The sequence below is a fragment of the Rhinoderma darwinii genome, chromosome 4, assembly GCF_050947455.1.
Source record: "Rhinoderma darwinii isolate aRhiDar2 chromosome 4, aRhiDar2.hap1, whole genome shotgun sequence".
Classification (NCBI taxonomy): domain Eukaryota; kingdom Metazoa; phylum Chordata; class Amphibia; order Anura; family Rhinodermatidae; genus Rhinoderma; species Rhinoderma darwinii.
Window position 1 is genome coordinate 166,611,579 of NC_134690.1, and position 20,190 is coordinate 166,631,768.

The 20,190-nt window shown below is 43.8% G+C and overlaps 1 protein-coding gene across 1 annotated transcript in view; it reads left to right on the plus strand.

The window, feature by feature from the left end:
- The window catches only part of LOC142760475 (solute carrier family 12 member 9-like), a 64,809-nt gene that overhangs the window by 11,845 nt on the left and 32,774 nt on the right, over positions 1–20,190 (plus strand). The gene's annotated exons all lie outside the window — the stretch shown is intronic.

Sequence of the window (20,190 nt, forward strand, 5' to 3'; positions counted from 1 at the left end):
AGTAGAAATGGATAGTGAAATAAAGACAATGTACCCATTTATTACCTGTCTGACATTACCCACCTTGTCTTTGTCTGCAGGAAAAATAAATAAATGTCATTAATGTTTTTTTCTGTGTTGTTTTCTGAATAGTGTCATATTACTGTATATGGTAAATGTCACAACTCAAGGAATAAATGTATTCAAATAGTAACAAAGCAAGTTTGGACCATAAACTTCAGGTATATATTTTATTTAAAAAAATAAAGAAAAAATACTGCAAACTTACATTTTTACCTACATTTTTTGGAGGGTTCTATATGTTGTAACAGATCCATCTAAAACAAAACAAAAAACACGTGTTTGGTATACTTTTGTGCATTTTCAAGTTGGGCTGGGCAATATGGCTAAAAATGAAATCTCGATTTTCTTTTTTGGTTTACTGGACAAGAAGCACAAGTGAACGGTGGGTCTGAGTAAATCTCATGCACTCATTTTTCCAGAAGTCTTAAAAAGTTTGTTCCTATTTTTTGGTTATTTAACCATTATGTACGGTTGGTAGTTTTGTTTCCTGGAATTACAGTAGCTTTTGTTGTGTTGTCATAGAGACAGTGTGATCATAAAATTCTCTGAGCTGCATAGTAATGGAATCTAGACAATTTACCTTTGCTTCCGTTTTTTCGACAGTATGTTTTTAACATTTCTGCGTCCTGATATTTTTGTGATTTTTACTTAATTTTACAAGTTATGAAGTTGTCTGGTTTAGAAAAACCCCTTTCAAATACCCTATTAAGGAATTCTGAGTTAGGCCCCATGCACACGACCGTATTTTCATCTATCCGTAAATACTGTCTGTAAATACGGATTGGTAGTCATCCGTAACTTATCAGTATATACGGAGCGATATCCGCAAATATGGTCCGTAGTGCATCTGTATTTGATCCGTATATACGGATCCGTAAAAAAAAAGAGGGAGACTGCAAATAATGTTACAAACATGTTGCATAGCAACGCTTCCGTAAATATGGACGGTTTACGGATGCACATCCGTAGCCGTCCGTATTTACAGAAGCGCCCATAGGCTTCTATGGGAGAGTCCATGCTGTAATTATGGACAAGAACGGGACAGGTTCTATAATTTTTTCAGCACGGACAACCATCTGTAAAAATATGGAAAGGTGTCCATGGCCAATATAAATGAATTGGTCCGTAATTACGGAATAAATATATGGTCGTGTGCAGGGGGCCTTAATAGAGGAGGTTTCCCTGTTCAGGACCCTCATTTATCAGCCAGAACAGAGAGCGGGTATCAAGATCTGGAGGAACCAACACGTCCGAGCATTGCACAGACAGCCTATTGATTTCTATGAAAATCATATAATGCGTTATGCTGGGATATTACAAAATCTTACAATATAAAAGAAATGTAAGAACTGAACAGAACTCCAGATTTCTGCTGCAATGAAATTGTAATTTTTTTTCATATTCAAGATTCCACTAAGTAGTGTAGCAATGTTTCGGACTTGTAGTCCTTCATTATTGTGACACATTGCCCCTGTGTGGAAGCCATAACGTCCCAATAAGCCTGATGAAGGACTATAAGTCCGAAACATTGCTACACTGCTTAGTGAAGCCTTGAATATGAAATAAACACAATATAATTACAATGGAAGTCCGGGGTTATTTTCACTAAAATTGAATTTCCAGTTAGTAGAGGAGTGCGACCATTGCTTTGGTTGGGAAAATATTACAGTATGAAAGCACTACATGCTAATACTCAAACCTTACTAGCCCAAGACAATGTTGTCTCTGAAATATTCAAATATCTCTGATAGATACTGCAGTAACTTGCTTATTCCACTGGATGGCCCACTGCTCCTTAAAGTGAGGAATAGTAAATTGAGTTCATGTTTGCATCCGGAAAGGCAAGATTCTACAAATAATAATGAAGTAACTATTCATGGCTCTGTTCAGACTAATGTTTGAAATATTTTTTATTTACTGGGTAGGATAGTAGCAGGCTGCATGACCACATATGCACACAAAAAAAAAAGACACAACGGGGGCTGGCTGATGTCAGCTGATGGCTTTTTTGTTATTAGAAAATCGTACTGAAATCAATAGGATTGTTAATGGAGACAAGTCCATAGATTTTTATGTAAAAACAACAAAACATATATAATAATGCAGATAAAAACAACAGACTGGATGTTGGGGGAAGTAGGTATAAGACAGGTTCAACTTCATCCAGTCAGAAGTTTCTGGCAGCAGCTTTACCCTCCTTATGCCATAGAAACAAAATGCCTGTAAGGACGATCAAAAATGCAATGTTTATAGTGGAGTCGAGAGATATTGCAAGTTATCACCTCAGTTGCCATCTTAGGCTTTGTTCACACCTCTGTTGTGCACAACGGAGAACGCCGGTTGCCGACGGAACCCATTGACTTTAATAGGTTGCGTTGGCTTTCTGTCGGCGTAAACCAGTCCGAATCTGCGACACAGATGTGAACATAGCCTTAATGGCTATGTAGACCTTTGAAAGGTATACAGGATAGAGAGCTTTTTTTGTAAAAATAATAGACATTTTTATAAAAAAAAACATAAAAAAACATCACTTTCGAAGGTGTACATATGGAATGTCAGGGATTATAGCTTTTATACCTCTATTTAATAACTTAGTTAACCCTCTAACTATTGCTGTACTTAGCACTGTAAACGGTTTCTCATCTGCAGCCGTGTCACTATGTAACACAGCTGCAGCAAAGGAAGCCTTCCTGTGCAATGTATTGGTGTCCTGTACATTGCACAGGCAGAGGGCGGGGGGATGCTATACTGTATACCGACTGAGCGCTTCTGCAATGTTTACAGCGATCTCAGCTTTGTGGATGTTGCAAATTTAAAAGTCCTCTTGTTCCTAGTGAATGAGGTCCTAACTATAAAGTATTTAGCGTATAGTAGAGCAAACAACCTAAGCAGGAGATCAACCCTGCCAAAAGTGTACACGGTCAACACCGCACTTTAGCCAAATATAATGGCAGCCCCAGATGCAGCCATTGGCGAAACATGTGTCCGGGTATGGTCACTCGTGCCACTCCTCCAATTCCACTTAGATTGTAAGCTCTTGTGGGCAGGGGCCTTTCTACTTTAGTTTCATTGTTTGTTAATTTGTTTTGATTACTTGTCGTTTTACTTGTTTTTCAGTTTCAGCAATTGTAAAGTACTGCAGAATATGTTGGTGCTAAATAAATTATATATATATATATATATATATATATATATATATATATATATATATATATATATATAATAATAGTAATAATAATAATAATGATAATAATAATAAGTCTCTTTATTTTCCCTATCACTGTGGCCCCTTCATTCTTGTGGTATTTGGGGTTCCTAGTGGGTAGACGTTCACTGGTGACATACCATTAATATCTATGGTGGAAAAACTCCTTTATCTCAAAGTTTTCAAGCTGCTCAAACCAGGGGCGTAACTAGAATAGACTGGGCCCCATAGAAAACTTTTGACTCGGCCTCCCTCCCCTAGGAACCACACACAGCCCCCCTTGTAGATAGTGCCCCCTGTAGCTAATGCCCCCTTGTAGATTGTGTCATATAGCCCCCTGTAGACAGTGCTATACAGCCCCCCTGTAGACAGTGCTTTACAGCTCCCCCTGTAGACAGTGCTTTACAGCCCCCCCTGTAGGCAGTGTCACGCCCCACTTGTAGATAGCGCCCCCACCTCCCCCATGTACACTACCGTTCAAAAGTGTGGGGTCACCCAGACAATTTTGTGTTTTCCATGAAAACTCACACTTATATTTATCAAATGAGTTGCAAAATGACTAGAAAATATAGTCAAGACATTGACAAGGTTAGAAATAATGATTTTTATTTGAAATAATAATTTTCTCCTTCAAACTTTGCTTTCGTCAAAGAATGCTCCATTTGCAGCAATTACAGCATTGCAGACCTTTGGCATTCTAGCTGTTAATTTGCTGAGGTAATCGGGAGAAATTTCACCCCATGCTTCCAGAAGCCCCTCCCACAAGTTGGATTGGCTTGATGGCCACTTCTTGCGTACCATACGGTCAAGCTGCTCCCACAACAGCTCTATGGGGTTGAGATCTGGTGACTGCGCTGGCCACTCCATTACAGATAGAATACCAGCTGCCTGCTTCTTCCCTAAATAGTTCTTGCATAATTTGGAGGTGTGCTTTGGGTCATTGTCCTGTTGTAGGATGAAATTGGCTCCAATCAAGTGCTGTCCACAGGGTATGGCATGGCGTTGCAAAATGGAGTGATAGCCTTCCTTATTCAAAATCCCTTTTACCTTGTACAAATCTCCCACTTTACCAGCACCAAAGCAACCCCAGACCATCACATTACCTCCACCATGCTAGAAAGATGGCGTCAGGCACTCTACCAACATCTTTACAGTTGTTCTGCGTCTCACAAATGTTCTTCTGTGTGATCCAAACACCTCAAACTTCGATTCGTCTGTCCATAACACTTTTTTCCAATCTTCCTCTGTCCAATGTCTGTGTGCTTTTGCCCATATTAATCTTTTCCTTTTATTAGCCAGTCTCAGATATGGCTTTTTCTTTTACCACTCTGCCCTGAAGGCCAGCATCCCGGAGTCGCCTCTTCACTGTAGACGTTGACACTGGCGTTTTGCGGGTACTATTTAATGAAGCTGCCAGTTGAGGACCTGTGATGCGTCTATTTCTCAAACTAGAGACTCTAATGTACTTGTCTTGTTGCTCAGTTGTGCAGCGGGGCCTCCCACTTCTCTTTCTACTCTGGTTAGAGCCTGTGTGTGCTGTCCTCTGAAGGGAGAAGTACACACCGTTGTAGGAAATCTTCAGTTTCTTGGCAATTTCTCGCATGGAATAGCCTTAATTTCTAAGAACAAGAATAGACTGTCAAGTTTCACATGAAAGCTCTCTTTTTCTAGCCATTTTGAGAGTTTAATCGAACTCACAAATGTAATGCTCCAGATTCTCAACTAGCTCAAAGGAAGGTCAGTTTTATAGCTCCTCTAAACAGCAAAACTGTTTACAGCAGTGCTAACATAATTGCACAAGGGTTTTCAAGTGTTTTCTAATCATCCATTAGCCTTTTCTTACACAGTTAGCAAACACAATGTACCATTAGAACACTGGAGTGATGGTTGCTGGAAATGGGCCTCTATACATCTATGTAGATATTGCATTAAAAACCAGACGTTTGCAGCTAGAATAGTCATTTAGCACATTAACAATGTATAGAGTGTATTTCTGATTAATTTAATGTTATCTTCATTGAAAAAAACGGTGCTTTTCTTTCAAAAATAAGGACATTTCTAAGTGACCCTAAACTTTTGAACGGTAGTGTAGTTAGTGCCTTACAGCCCCCCTAGTAGAAATTGCGATAAAACCCCCTGTAGATAGTGCCATACAGCTCCCCCAGTAGATAGTGCCATACAGCTCCCCCAGTAGATAGTGCCATACAGCCCCCTGTAGATAGTACCATACAGCCCTCCCTGTACATAGCGCCATACAGCCCCCCTGTAGATAGCACCATATAGCCCCCCCATAGATAGCGCCATATGGCCCCCCTGTAGATAGCGCCATACAGCCCCCTGTAGATAGCGCTATACAGCCCCTCTGTAGAGGGCGCCATACAGCTCCCCCTGTAGATAGCGCCATACAGCCCCCTCCTGTACATAGCGCCATACAGCCCCTCCCCTACAGCCCCCCCATAGATAGCACCATATAACGACCCCCCCTCCTGTAGATGATGCCATACAGCCCCCCGTAGATAGCGCCATACAGCCTTCCCTTTAGATAGCGCCATACAGCCCCCTGTAGATAGCGCCATACTGCTCCCCTGTAGATAGCGCCATACAGCCCCTTTGTAGATAGCGTCATACAGCTCACTCTGCAGATAGTGCCATACAGCCCCCCTCCTGTTGATAGCGTGATACAGCCCCCTTCCTGTAGATAGCGCTATACAGCCCCCCCCATAGATAGCGCCATATAATGACCCCCCTCCTGTAGATAGCGCCATATAACGACCTCCCCTCCTGTAGATAGCGCCATATAACGACCTCCCCTCCTGTAGATAGCACCATGCCAGCCACAAACAAAAAAAAACAAAAAAAACGTCATACTCACCTTGGCTCCGTTCCCTCGACAAATGGAGCAATTCAACGATGATGGGATCCTTGCGTAGGCCGGCCTGATCCATTGATGTCATCACGCCGGCCTGCGCAGGGATCCCGAACGTGGCCTGCAGCCTAGTAAATGGCAGAGAAGGGAGCTACCTCCCTGCTCTGCAATAGCGTTCAATAGTATCTGCGTCCTAAGGATTTTTGGAGTAGGTGTCCGCTTTGCTATTATTACTATACTTGCAGATTTTTTGTCCTATTTGAGTCATATGATGAGGCTGTAGTTTTGCCCTGCTTTGACATGGGCTCATGTTTATATGGTTTTCATTGTTTTCAGCTTGTGTGCTATTTTTTTGATTAATAACAGCTTTTCATTGTTGTACTATTTGCATTGGGTTATCTGATTGTGCTTCATTATCTTGTCGTAGTCTCATCATCCATTGCACTTTCTGCAGCACCCGTTACACATTATATGTGGTGCCCATATTTTGCTTTCTTGTTCACAGATACTATTGAATGCGGCGTCGCTACCGCTGTAGCAGCCATAGCAGCTGCTAGCTGTGCCACCGGGCATGGGGGGCCCCGTGGTGACAGTCTGATTAATTTATATGCCTGCCTGGCAAGGCACAGGGCAGATTAGCAGGGTACAACAGTTTTGAACTAGTTGAAAATCAAAACAAAAAAACAACAGGTCATGGAGACAGAGAATGAAAATGGAGCATGGGAACACTAAGGGACATGCACTAAATGTAGATGAAGTTCACTTTATGAATTAGCATTTGCTACGTTCAGCAAAGGCGGCATATTTCCTGTCAGGTTGGATGAAGTATATAAGGAAGTATGGTGCGCAGAATTATAAAATAAGAAGAACTACAGTAGGTTGTGACTGCCTGAAGCTAAACTATGGAAAGTATCCTATATGTGAGGCTAAGTATTCTGAATGCTTGATGATTGCCTGTTGCATGCTATTACTTATTCCAGCAGGTTTTTGTTCTCTACTACTTGGCATATCACTCCGTACATTGCATCAAGAAATAAAAAGTTAGAAGTCAACCACAGATCCTGAAAATTATCTTATGCAATAAATCATATACAAAACAAAGAGGCAATTGAAGGGGTTTTCCAGGAGAAAGAAGATAAGGTTTATTGAACAGAATATGGGGTGTGCTAAAATCTGTAATATATACTGCATTTATGGCATATTCACACGCATAAAACATGTTAAAACAACACAGGGACGCATGTACTTAAATGGGGCCGTTCACACGGTCGTTTTTTCAACGGACTGTGTGAAGGGTTAGTTGAAACATAGAACATGTCCTATTTTCTTCAGTTTTCACGGATCCCTCGATAGACTCAAGTCTATGGGGATCCGTGAAAACGGGACCCGCACGGGTGCAAGTCGGAGTGAAAAACAGACGTTTTTCCCGTCCGAGTTTGCACTCGTTCATGTGACTTTGGCCTTAAAGAGGATATTTCATCTGCTGAATTCATTTTGAGTATTAGTTCTTGTCCACATGTAGCAGAATTGCTGTGTCCGGAATTGCGGACAAAAAATATGCAGCAGAATACAGTACCTGCAAAGTGGGTGAGATTTAACAAATCTCATCCACACGCAGCGTAAAATTTACGACCAGAAAAGAAATTGACCTGCTGTGCGGATTTTTCGTGCTGCAGCATGTAAATTCCTGCTGTGGAAAGCGGACTGAATTGCTGCGTTTTTCAGAGGGGATGTCACCATCTCCCAACATTGAGAGAATCACAGCAAAATACGCACCATTTTCTGCAGTAAAAAAACACAGAAAATGGTACGGTTTTTCCGCAGCGGAAATCCTGCCAGTTTCTGTGGAATTGCATGGTAAATTTCATGGTATTTCATGTCATTGGCCCCCGGCAAAGAGCGCTTTCTTTGTTAGCTTCGAGTTGTGAGTGTGGTGAGCAGGGGTGGATTAAGGGTACCCTGGGCCCCGGGCACTTTTTCATGTCTGGGCCCCGCCCACTCCCCGGACTCTGAAGATGCTGTACCGTATATTTGCAGATTTCAGTTTAGCCGGCCACAGATCTGGCATGGTTTTGAATTCGCTGTAAAAGCAGAATGAGCCATACAGAAGAGAAAAAGCAGAATGCTTTGAGACACTAAAGAGGTCAGGAGCTTTAAATTGTTAGTGGTTTCCGGGGGGAAAAAAATGTGCGTGAATATAACCTTAAGGAACCAGTGTCTGTTGTTTAACCCCTTAAAGTCCAAGCCATTCTTTCTTTTTTTTTTTTCATTTTTCTCTCACTGTCTTCCTAGAGCCATAACTTTTTGATTTTTACATCAATGGAGTTGTGTGTGAAGAATTATATTTTTGCGGGATGAGTTGTAGTTTTTATTGTCACCATTTAAAGTACCATATAATGGGTGAATTGGAAAAAACTGAGATTAATCCATGTTTTTTTGGGTTTAGTTTTTATTGTATATATATTTACCTTCCCTTAAAGAGGCTGTGTCACCAGATTATAAGTGCCCTATCCCCTACATTAACTGATCGGCGCTGTAATGTAGATAATGATAATTTTATAGCAAGTTATGAGCAATTTTAGATTTATGCTAATTCATTTCTTAATGACCAACTGGGCGTGTTTTTACTTTTTACCAACTGGGCGTTGTACAGAGGAGTCCACACCTTGGCGTTCATTCCCTTCTTGGTGAGGTTAGAGATAGGAAATGTCAGTGAAGAGAAGTTTGGGATGAACTGCCTGTAAAAATTGGCGAATCCCAGAAAACGCTGAATGGTCCTCAAGCCTTGAGGACGTGGCCATTCCAGGATAGACTTTACCTTTTCAGGATCCATCTTGCGACCTCTATTCGAGATGATGTAGCCCAGGAAGGGTAGAGCATCTCTCTCAAACACGCACTTCTCCAACTTGACGTAAAGATGATTCTCCCTCAAACGCAGCAAGACTTGACGGACATGTCTCTGATGAGTCATAGGATCTGCAGAAAAAAATCAAGATGTCATCAAGATAGACTACTACACAAACATAGAGGAAGTCAAGGAAGATGTCATTAACGAACTCCTGGAAGACCGCAGGGGCATTACACAGGCCGAAGGGCATTACTAGATATTCATGGTGTCTGTCACGGGTGTTAAATGCCGTCTTCCATTCGTCACCCTGGCGAATCTGGATTAGGTTTTAAGCCCCACGCAGGTCTTGTTTGGAAAAAATCTTGGCACCACGTATACGGTCAAATAATTCTGAGATCAATGGCAATGGATAATTATTTTTCACCGTGATCTGGTTAAGACCCAGGTAGTCGATAGAGGGACGTAGAGAACCATCTTTCTTCTTGACGAAGGAGAACCCGGGGAGGAAGACTTGCGTATGAAGCCCCGCTCCAAGTTCTCTCTAACATAGGCAGACATGGACAGAGTCTCTGGCAAAGAGAGAGGATATACCCTACCATGGGGAAGGGATGCACCAGAAATCAGCTCGATAGGACAGTCATATGCCCGGTGTGGGGGCAGTGTCTCCGCCTCCTTCTTGCTGAAGGCATCCGCAAATGCAGCTAAATGACCAGGCAATCCTGCCAGTGACTGAGGCAGAGGAGGCTGAGCCAAACTAATCTGACCCAGGCAGCGATTGTGACACTCAGGGCCCCACTGGAGAACCTCTCCAGAGTTCCAGTCCAGGACTGGGGCATGTAGTTGGAGCCAAGGCAGGCCCAGCAGCACGGGGTTAACGGCCTTGAACAAGACAAAAAATGATAGCAACACGGAGTGGAGAGCTCCCACTTGGAGCCTCAGTGGCTTGGTCACATCAATAACTGGATCTGGCAGAGGAAGTCCATTTACCAATGCCACCGTCAACGGCCACTCCAGAGGGGTAGTGGGCAATTGAAGAAGATCCACCAGGTCTCTACAAATGAAATTAGCAGCGGATCCAGAGTCCAGATATGCAGAGACCTGATGCGTTCTCTCGCCGGACACTATGGACAATTTGGATGGAAGTCCTTTTTTACCCAAGGTTGTCTCTCCTACAAACCCTAGGCTTTGGGGCTTTTGGGGACACAGGCGCACAAGATGGCCTCTGAGGCCGCAATATAGACAGAGTCCCGAAGTGCATCTGCGTAGTCTCTCCTGAGAAGACAGCTTACACCGGTCCACGCGTACAGACTCCATATGAGGATCGGCATCAGAGGATAACAGAGGTTTCCGCAAGAATGGAGCCGGACTAGGGAGGCCTCCCTCCCAATGAGCTTCTTGGAACCATTCTCGGATCCTGATATCAATCCGGGCGGACGGAAGGACAATATCATCCAGAGTAGACGGCAGATCTCGGGCGGCAAGCCCGTCCTTAATTCTAGGGGACAGTCAATGCCACAATTTAGCCACCAGGGCCTCATTGCTCCACAACAGTTCTCCCGCCAGGGTGTGGAAGTGGATGGCGTACTCACCCATGGATGTCTCCTTGGCGTAGGTTCATTAAGGAGGCTGCTGCAGACGTGACTCATCCTGGATCCTCAAACACCATGCGAAAAGTCCGGAGGAAGGCCTGGAAGTCACGGGTCTCAGGTCCTTGTCTCTCCCAGATAGGGTTCGCCCAAGCAAGGGCCTTGCCAGTGAGGAGAGAGATGATGAAGGCGATCGTTGCGCCGTCAGATGAAAATGCACTTGCATACTTTAAGTGACAGCCAGCACGGTTTTACTAAGGACAGAAGTTGTCAAACCAACCTGATCTGTTTTTATGAAGAGGTGAGCAGAAGTATAGACAGAGGGGCCGCTGTGGATATAGTGTTTTTGGACTTTGCAAAGGCATTTGACACTGTCCCTTATTGACGTCTAATGGGTAAATTAAGGACTATAGGTTTAGAAAGTATAGTTTATAATTGGATTGAGAATTGGCTCAAGGACCGTATCCAGAGAGTTGTGGTCAATGATTCCTACTCTGAATGGTCCCCGGTTATAAATGGTGTACCCCAGGGTTCAGTGCTTGGACCACTATTATTCAACTTATTTATTAATGATATAGAGGATGGGATTAATAGCACTATTTCTATTTTTGCAGATGACACCAAGCTATGTAATATAGTTCAGTCTATGGAAGATGTTCGTGAATTGCAAGCGGATTTAAACAAACTAAGTGTTTGGGCATCCAGTTGGCAAATTAAGTTTAATGAGGATAAATGTAAAGTTATGTATCTGGGTACCAAGAACCTGCATGCATCATATGTCCTAGGCGGAGCTACACTGAGGGATTCACTTGCTGAGAAGGATCTGGGTGTACTTGTAAATCATAAACTAAATAACAGCATGCAGTGTCAATCAGCTGCTTCAAAGGCCAGCAGGATATCGTCTTGTATTAAAAGAGGCATGGACTCGCGGGACAGGGATGTAATATTGCCACTTTACAAAGCATTGGTAAGGCCTCATCTAGAATATGCAGTTCAGTTCTGGGCTCCAGTTCATAGAAAGGATGCCCTGGAGTTGGAAAAAATACAAAGAAGAGCAACAAAGCTAATAAGGGGCATGGAGAATCTAAGTTATGAGGAAAGATTAAAATAATTAAACCTATTTAGACTTGAAAAAAGACGACTAAGGGGGGACATGATTAATTTATATAAATATATTAATGGCACATACAAAAAATATGGTGAAATCCTGTTCCATGTAAAACCCCCTCAAAAAACAAGGGGGCACTCCCTCCGTCTGGAGAAAAAAAGGTTCAACCTGCAGAGGCGACAAGCCTTCTTTACTGTGAAAACTGTGAATCTATGGAATAGTCTACCGCATGAGCTGGTCACAGCAGGGACAGTAGATGGTTTTAAAAAAGGCTTAGACAATTTCCTAGAACAGAAAAATATTAGCTCCTATGTGTAGAAATGTTTAACTTCCCTTTCCCATCCCTTGCTTGAGCTTGATGGACATGTGTCTTTTTTCAGCCGTAATAACTATGTAACTATATATATACAGACGAAAGTGGATCTGGCACTGGTTCAAGAATCCACATCAGGTCCTCGCGTCTCCATCATAGTGGTCAGGAAGTGGCAAAGAGAAACGGAGATCAACACTGCCAGGAGGTGTAGTAGGAGAAACGGCAGCTTGAGACGTCATCTTGGTCTTGGTTCGATCAGCGGGGTCCATGGCCTGAGCATACTGTCACGTTGGGTTCGTGGACCCACAGGGCCGTACCGCCTTGGCGGTATGGCAGCTGGCCAACAGGGTACAGGTCAGATTCTATAGTTCATATAGGGTACCAGTGGCAGCTCGGACAGTAGCAAGGCAGGCTTGGCTGGGACTAGGCAGCAGGTAGACGTCAGGCGTGGAGTAGCAGGACAGGCGTGGTATACAGCACAGCATGGCTACAGCTCAGCACGGCACTAGATCAGGATAAAGGTTACAGGTTACAGGAACAGGGAACACTGGGAGCAGGAAACACTGGGGGACCATTTGCGAAGACAAAGTTAGGATACGACAACAACTCTCAGGGATAGACGCGAGGGGCTGAACCCCTCTTATAGTCCAGGGACTCATGGGCCTATAGTTCATTAAAGTCCGGTGCGCGCGCTGCCCCTTTAAGACCGGGCACGAGCAAGCGCGCGCACCCTACGGGATCCGGCTGAGGTGAGTGGAAGCGACTGTCAGGGGTAGAGTGGGACTGACGGTCCGCAGCCACGGACATGATAAATACAACACCAGTACCAAGCTCAGTACATACATACAACACCAGAACCAAGCTCATTACATAAATACAGCCCCAGAACCAAGCTCAGTACATATATACCGTCCCAGAATCAAGCTCAGTACATATATACAGCACCAGAACGAATGCAGTTTAGTGCAGAGATCATTTGCAAATTCAGTTTAACCCCTGGCGTATAAGTTTGTACGACATAAAACGACAGCTCCCAGGATAGCCTGAACAATGGTTAGGAAATGCTGGTAGTTGCTGTTTTAGGCCCCATGCACACGACCGTAGCCATGTGCACGGCCGTGATTTTCGGGTTGCGCCACCCGCGAACCGCCCGCAAATCACGGGCCGTGCACATGGCCGCGTCCTCCTATTTTCTATGAGCCTGGACCGCAGAGCACGGCCGTAATAAGACATGTCCGTTCTTTCTGCGGTCAAGGCTCCTGGGCCATGCACGAACCGTGGAAACCACGGTCGTGTGCATGGGCCCATAGAAATTAATGGGGCCGCAATTCTCCTGTGAATTTTTGGGGGAATTGCGGCCGCAAAAGCACGTTCGTGTGCATGTTGCCTAACAATAAAGAATTCTACCATTCGTCATCTTGCTGCAGATCAAACAGTGACTACAGTACTAATCAGTCACAAGGAGAATAAACATTTACATTGAGTGACTCACAGGTGAAGTCTCAGATTCTTTTTCGTTTTTTTTCTCTTTTCTTCTTCATCTGGTCCAGACCTCTATGATGACTGCTCCTGGGCACGGCCCATTTCTGTAGTTTGCAGCTCAGATGTCTTCGGTTACTCATTTTTCCAACATTTCCACACTTATTAACGAAGATAAAATTCTCATGGTGCCGCACTTCATGATTCTAAATATAATAGTATCATACTCTGTGCCACTGAATACAGTAGTACCATACACTGTGCCCCTGAATACAATAGTGCTATACACTGTGCCCCTGAATATAATAGTATTATACACTGTGTCCCTGAATATAATAGTACTATACACAGTGCCCCTTAATATAATTGCAGCATACACTATGTCCTTGAATTAAATTGCGTCAAACACTGTAAAGTAAAACACCACACACAGTAACAATGCCCCCTGTAGATAGCGTCAGTCACAATGCTCCTTGTAGATAGTGCCAGTTAAAATGCCCTCTGTAGATAATGCCCCTTGTAGATGGTGCCAGCCACAATGCCCCCTGTATATAGCACCAGTCACAATGCCCTCTGTAGATAATGACCCCTGTAGATAGCGCCAGTTACATTGCACTCTGTAGATAATGCCCATTTCAGATGGCGCCAGTCACAATGCCCCCTGTAGATAGTGACAGTTACAATGCCCTCTGCAGATACTGCCCCCAGTAGATAGTGCCAGTCACAATGCCCTCTGTAGATAGTGCCAATTACAATGCCCTCTGTAGATAATGCCCCTGTAGATAGCACCAGTTATAATGCTCTCTGTCGCCAACGCCCCCTGTAGATGATGCCCCAACGCTGCCCAGAAAAAAACAAACATACTCACCTGTCCCCGTTCCTGCGCCGTCCTCCAGCAACGCAGGACTGGTCAGAGAACAGACTGTGTCATCCAGCGTAACGACGCAGTCAGCATGATGAAGTAATTGCGCTGACTGTGTCATTAGTCTTGTGCCGAATGGAAGGAAGGGAACGGATAGTTTCCTGTCTCGCCAGTGCTAAAGTAAGCAATTGTATCCGCATCCTAAGGATGCGGATACAATTGGGTGGGAGGTCCCGCTTCTGCCCGGTTCTCTGAACCGGCTGTCATTTTAACAGCCGGTATAGGAGAACTGGGGTGAACAGGCCCCCTTCCAGCCTCGGGCCCCGGGTACTTGCCCAGATTGCCCTCATTATAATCCGCCCCTGGTGGCCAGTGACATGAGAATAGCCATCACCAACGTAGCGAAAGATACTGACATGCCAGTACGTACAATAGACTCATACACATGGGCATGTGTGCATGTTTATAAAAGGATCTTTACTTTCTTTAAGTCCCTTTGACACTTGGTTATGATCGCCTTCATTCCAATCATTGCCCAGTGTAAACATTCCAGATGATTGGCGTTGAACGCATCTTTTATGCCAGAAACAAAAACGATTGTTTGTCGGCAGGGGGGACAGAAGGGTTTAGAACGAACAAGCATGCGAGCGATCTTTAGTAAGAACCCCTTCTTGATCATTGCTACATGATAGTAAAATGAAACGATCACTAGGCCCTGTTCACACAGCTTGCATTTGACACATTTTTCTTTGCGTAAAACGCACAGAAAAGTGTCTAAAAAACAAACCATGATTTAAGCTTCCCGTTTATCTTTCTGTGTAAAAGGACCTTTAGAATGCTCATTGGTCCTCATTTTTACAGGTTTTGCTTAGATTCAGAATGTAACCAATGGTACCTGAATTAGGGGGTCTTTTATTCAGAAAAAGCTGACCTTTTTTTAATAATTCAAAGGAAGAGGTAATTTTTTAATCAATTGTTTGGGCAATATCTTTTAACTGTAAAAACGTTGAGCTTCCACAGTACGTGGGATGAATACTAATACAAGCCACATTTTCAGTTTTCATTTTATTTTTAAAAAAAAACTGAAAATTTGCTTTAAGTGCATACTAGTTTGCAATACAAAAGCTGGTTTAAACAATCTGTGTAAAAGGAAGATAAAGCTGTTGACTTTATTGGGATTGAATACTCTTGCAAGGCACTTTATGCTTGTGGTAATAAATAGAGTTGAGCGAATTTCCCAAAATTAGTTTGGGGCCGATTCTATCGAATCGGCTGTCCAATTCAATTTGGCAAAAAAAAAAAATTGCTGGAAATCACAAGTGCCACGATTCCCCTGTCTGACTCTTTGCTGTCTTCAGAGAGTCAAACAGAGCAATCAGGGCACTTACAATTCCACCCATAAAATAACAAAAATCTGATACTAACATCATCTGGTCTCCTGTAGCGCCGCTGCCGGCCTCCTGAGATGATGTCGTTTTGCTCCATGTAACTGCTGCTGCCTGTGATGCAGTGGTTGCATGGGATAAAATAATGTAATCTCAGGAGAACGGCAGCGATGTGTCACTGTGAAAGACCAGGTGAGTATGATATTATTTTTTTTATCTCCCCTTCTCCCCTCTTTTTTTTCTAATCTGTAAAATGGCGGCTGGTGGCCGCCATTTTACCGATTTGTGTTCCGCGAACCCCAAAAGTTTTGGATTTAGGTGAATCCGAAATTTTTGGAAATTCTCACCTAATTTTATCCACTTAGAATAGATTCGCTCATCTTTTCCCATATCAAACATGTTTAAAGATACGACTTACCTACACAGCTAGCATTACAGGTCATAAACATAGAAACACTAAACCCTTTCATAGCCAGTAGATTACATTTTCACTCCTTACCCATAAAAGAGAAAGTATGGGCAAATGTGATATAACTTGAAGGTCTAGGTTCCACTGCGGCAAACTGGTTCATTCATCAGTGACATGTGAAGTAAATTCATGTTTGCTTACTAGGTGATTTATATCTTCATTACGGTTATACAGTGGATCTCCTTTCATACGGTGCAAACTTTTTCTCCTGCGAATTCCAGTAAATCTTTCATAGTACTGTACTGTTAATTAGTAGGGCTGGTATTGCCAGTTCTTTCAACATGACTGACATTGGACCACGTTGCCAAGTACTGAGAGAGTATTTTCACACCATACTGTTTTATTGGGGTTTCCAGGATTATTATATTGATGATGACCTATCCTTAGATCAATGGCGGTCCGACTTTCAGCACTGAAGGGGACTCAGCGCTGACTGATGGGACCTTAGTGCTCGCCGGAGATGCAGAGTATTGCAGCTCACTGCAGTTCAGTCCGGGACTCTGCAGAAATACCAGGCATAGCCACTACCAAATGTACAGTACTGTGCTTGGTAAACAATGAAGAAAACGTAACACTCGCTAGCTGATCAGCGAGGGAGATGGACGTCATCCATCTTATATTGATGCCCTATCTTAAGAATACGCCATCAATATTATAGTCCCAGAAAACCCTTTGAAAAACCCTTTCAAAAGAAGATACTGAGGCAATTTAAAGAGGCTCTGTCACCAGATTTTGCAACCCCTATCTGCTATTGCAGCAGATAGGCGCTGCAATGTAGATTACAGTAACGTTTTTATTTTTAAAAAACGAGCATTTTTGGCCAAGTTATGACCATTTTTGTAGTTATGCAAATGAGGCTTGCAAAAGTCCAAGTGGGTGTGTTTAAAAGTAAAAGTCCAACTGGGCGTGTATTATGTGCGTACATCGGGGGGTTTTTAATACTTTTACTAGCTGGGCGTTCTGAAGAGAAGTATCATCCACTTCTCTTCAGAACGCCCAGCTTCTGGCAGTGCAGATCTGTGACGTCACTCACAGGTCCTGCATCGTGTCGGCCACATCGGCACCAGAGGCTACAGTTGATTCTGCAGCAGCATCAGCGTTTGCAGGTAAGTCGATCTTACCTGCAAACGCTGATGCTGCTGCAGAATCAACTGTAGCCTCTGGTGCCGATGTGTCCTCGCTCGTCTGACACGATGCAGGACCTGTGAGTGACGTCACAGCGTGATCTGGCAGAAGCTGGGCGTTCTGAAGAGAAGTGGCTGATACTTCTCATCAGAACGCCCAGCTAGTAAAAGTATTAAAAACGCCCCGATGTACGCACATAATACACGCCCACTTGGACTTTTACTTTTAAACACACCCACTTGGACTTTTGCAAGCCTCATTTGCATAACTACAAAAATGGTCATAACTTGGCCAAAAATGCTCGTTTTTTAAAAATAAAAACGTTACTGTAATCTACATTGCAGCGCCTATCTGCTGCAATAGCAGATAGGGGTTGCAAAATCTGGTGACAGAGCCTCTTTAAGGCCAGATTCACACGAACAAGTGCAAACACGGACGTGAAAAATGGCAGTTTTTCACATCCGAGTTGCACCCATGCAGGTCCTGTTTTCACGGATCCCTATAGACTTGAGCCTAAGTGTGAAAACTGAAGATAATAGGACATGTTCTATTTTTCAACGGGCCCTTCACGTGGTCCCTTGAAACAACAGCCGTGTGAATGGCCCCATTGAAATACATGCGTCCGTGTGACTGCCGTTGTTTTAACAGCTGTCTCATGGACGTATACTACGGTCGTCTGAATTCGGCATAATACATACACTCATTCATATTTGCAGATACTATGGTAAAATAAAGTATATGCGTTTTCATTAGTAAGGGTATGTTCACACGGCCTATTTACGGACGTAATTCGGGCGTTTTTGCCCCGAATTACATCCGAAAATAGCGCCTCAATAGCGCTGACAAACATCTGCCCATTGAAAGCAATGGGCAGACGTTTGTCTGTTCACACGAGGCGTAATTTACGCGCCGCTGTCAAATGACGGCGCGTAAATAGACGCCCGCGTCAAAGAAGTGACCTGTCACTTCTTTGGCCGTAATTGGAGCCGTTATTCATTGACTCCAATGAATAGCAGCGCTAATTACGCCCGTAATGGACGCGGCGTTCAAGCGCCTGCACATGCCGTTACGGCTGAAATTACGGGGATGTTTTCAGGCTGAAACATCCTCGTAATTTCAGCCGTAACGGACGCCCTCGTGTGAACATACCCTAAGAGTAAACAGAGTTTACTGTTGCTATATGACTATGCCATTAAGGAGAAGTAAATGGGGGAGGAATGGCAACACGCCATGAGTAAGGACAAGTGATTTGTCTGAAATGTGTATGCCTGCTATCTGATGCATCCACCCCTTTGTATATGGACTTTTTAATATATTTGGAATAAAGTTGGAATATTACTTCCTTTTAAACCCAGCACTGGATCAAGTTTCTCTTTTTCTGCTATGCCATTAAGACTCATGGCTGTGCTACTAAGGCTCTGTTCACACTAGCTTTTATTTATAACGGAAGCCATGACACTGACGGATCCGTCCAGCAGATCCAAATGGTCACCAATGCATTCCATCATTCAATTGACTTTAATGGGGTCCATTAGAGTATGTGATGTTTTTCCCGGCAAGACTTGTGTTGCAGACTGCGTTTTTCTTGCCATTAATCCAGGAAAAGCTTGATGGTACATCTGACGTGGTGCAAGACTGTTGGCCTAGGCAATTTCTTTAAAATATGCGCACTGATACATATCAGGTTAAGGACTGAGGAGGAAATTCAGAAAATCACTTCAGAGAAACTAGGGGAAAACCAAGTTCAGCTGTTGGTTTTCCTCCTATGTGACTATTTTCTATTTGGACAATTTTTGCTGATAATGGAGTCCTCTAAGGGCATGACCACACATGGCGGAATTCCTCCGCAACTGTCCGCATCAATGCCGCACCTAATCCGGGTTGCGGATTACGGCTGCGGATCTGCACAAAATGTGCAGAAAATTGATGCGGACTGGCCGCTGCGGACTGCAGGAAAAGTGCTTCCCTTCTCCCTATCAGTGCAGGATAGAGAGAAGGGACAGCACTTTCCCTAGTGAAAGTCAAAGAAATTCATACTTACCGCCCGTTGTCTTGGTGACGCGTCCCTCTTTCGGCATCCAGCCCGACCTCCCTGGATGACGCTCCAGTCCATGTGACCGCTGCAGCCTGTGCTTGGCCTGTGATTGGCTGCAGCCGTCACTTAGAATGAAACGTCATCCTGGGAGGCCGGACTGGAGACAGACGCAGGGAGTTCTCGGTAAGTATGAACTTATATGTTTTTTTACAGATACATGTATATTGAGATCGGTAGTCACTGTCCCGGGTGCAGAAACAGTTACTGCCGATCGCGTAACTCTTTCAGCACCCTGGACAGTGACTATTTACAGACGTCTCCTAGCAACGCTCCCGTCATTACGGGAGCCCCATTGACTTCCTCAGTCTGGCTGTAGACCTAGAAATACATAGGTCCAGCCAGAATGAAGAAATGTCATGGTAGTAAAAACAATACGCTCCGCAGCACACATAACATCTGCGGACTTCATTGCGGAATTTTGACTCTCCATTGAAGTCAATGGAGAAATTCCGCCATGAGTCCGCAACCAGTCCGCCACTGCTCCGCAACAGACAGAGCATGCTGCGGACACCAAATTCCGCTCCGCAGCCTATGCTCCGCAGCGGAATTGTACGCATCGTGTAAACGAACACTGCTAAATTAAAGTGAAAGTCAATGGAGAAACGGCTCCGCTGCGGATTAACGCTGCGGAGTGTCCGCAGCGGAATTTAAGTGAAATTCCGCCATGTGTGAACCCGCCCTAATACAGATGTAAGAAATTGTTTGCCTTCCACTGGACATTTTCCAGTTCGATTATCTTTTTTTTTTGTTTTTTTCCTTATTGTTAACCAGAAATTTCCTGCATAT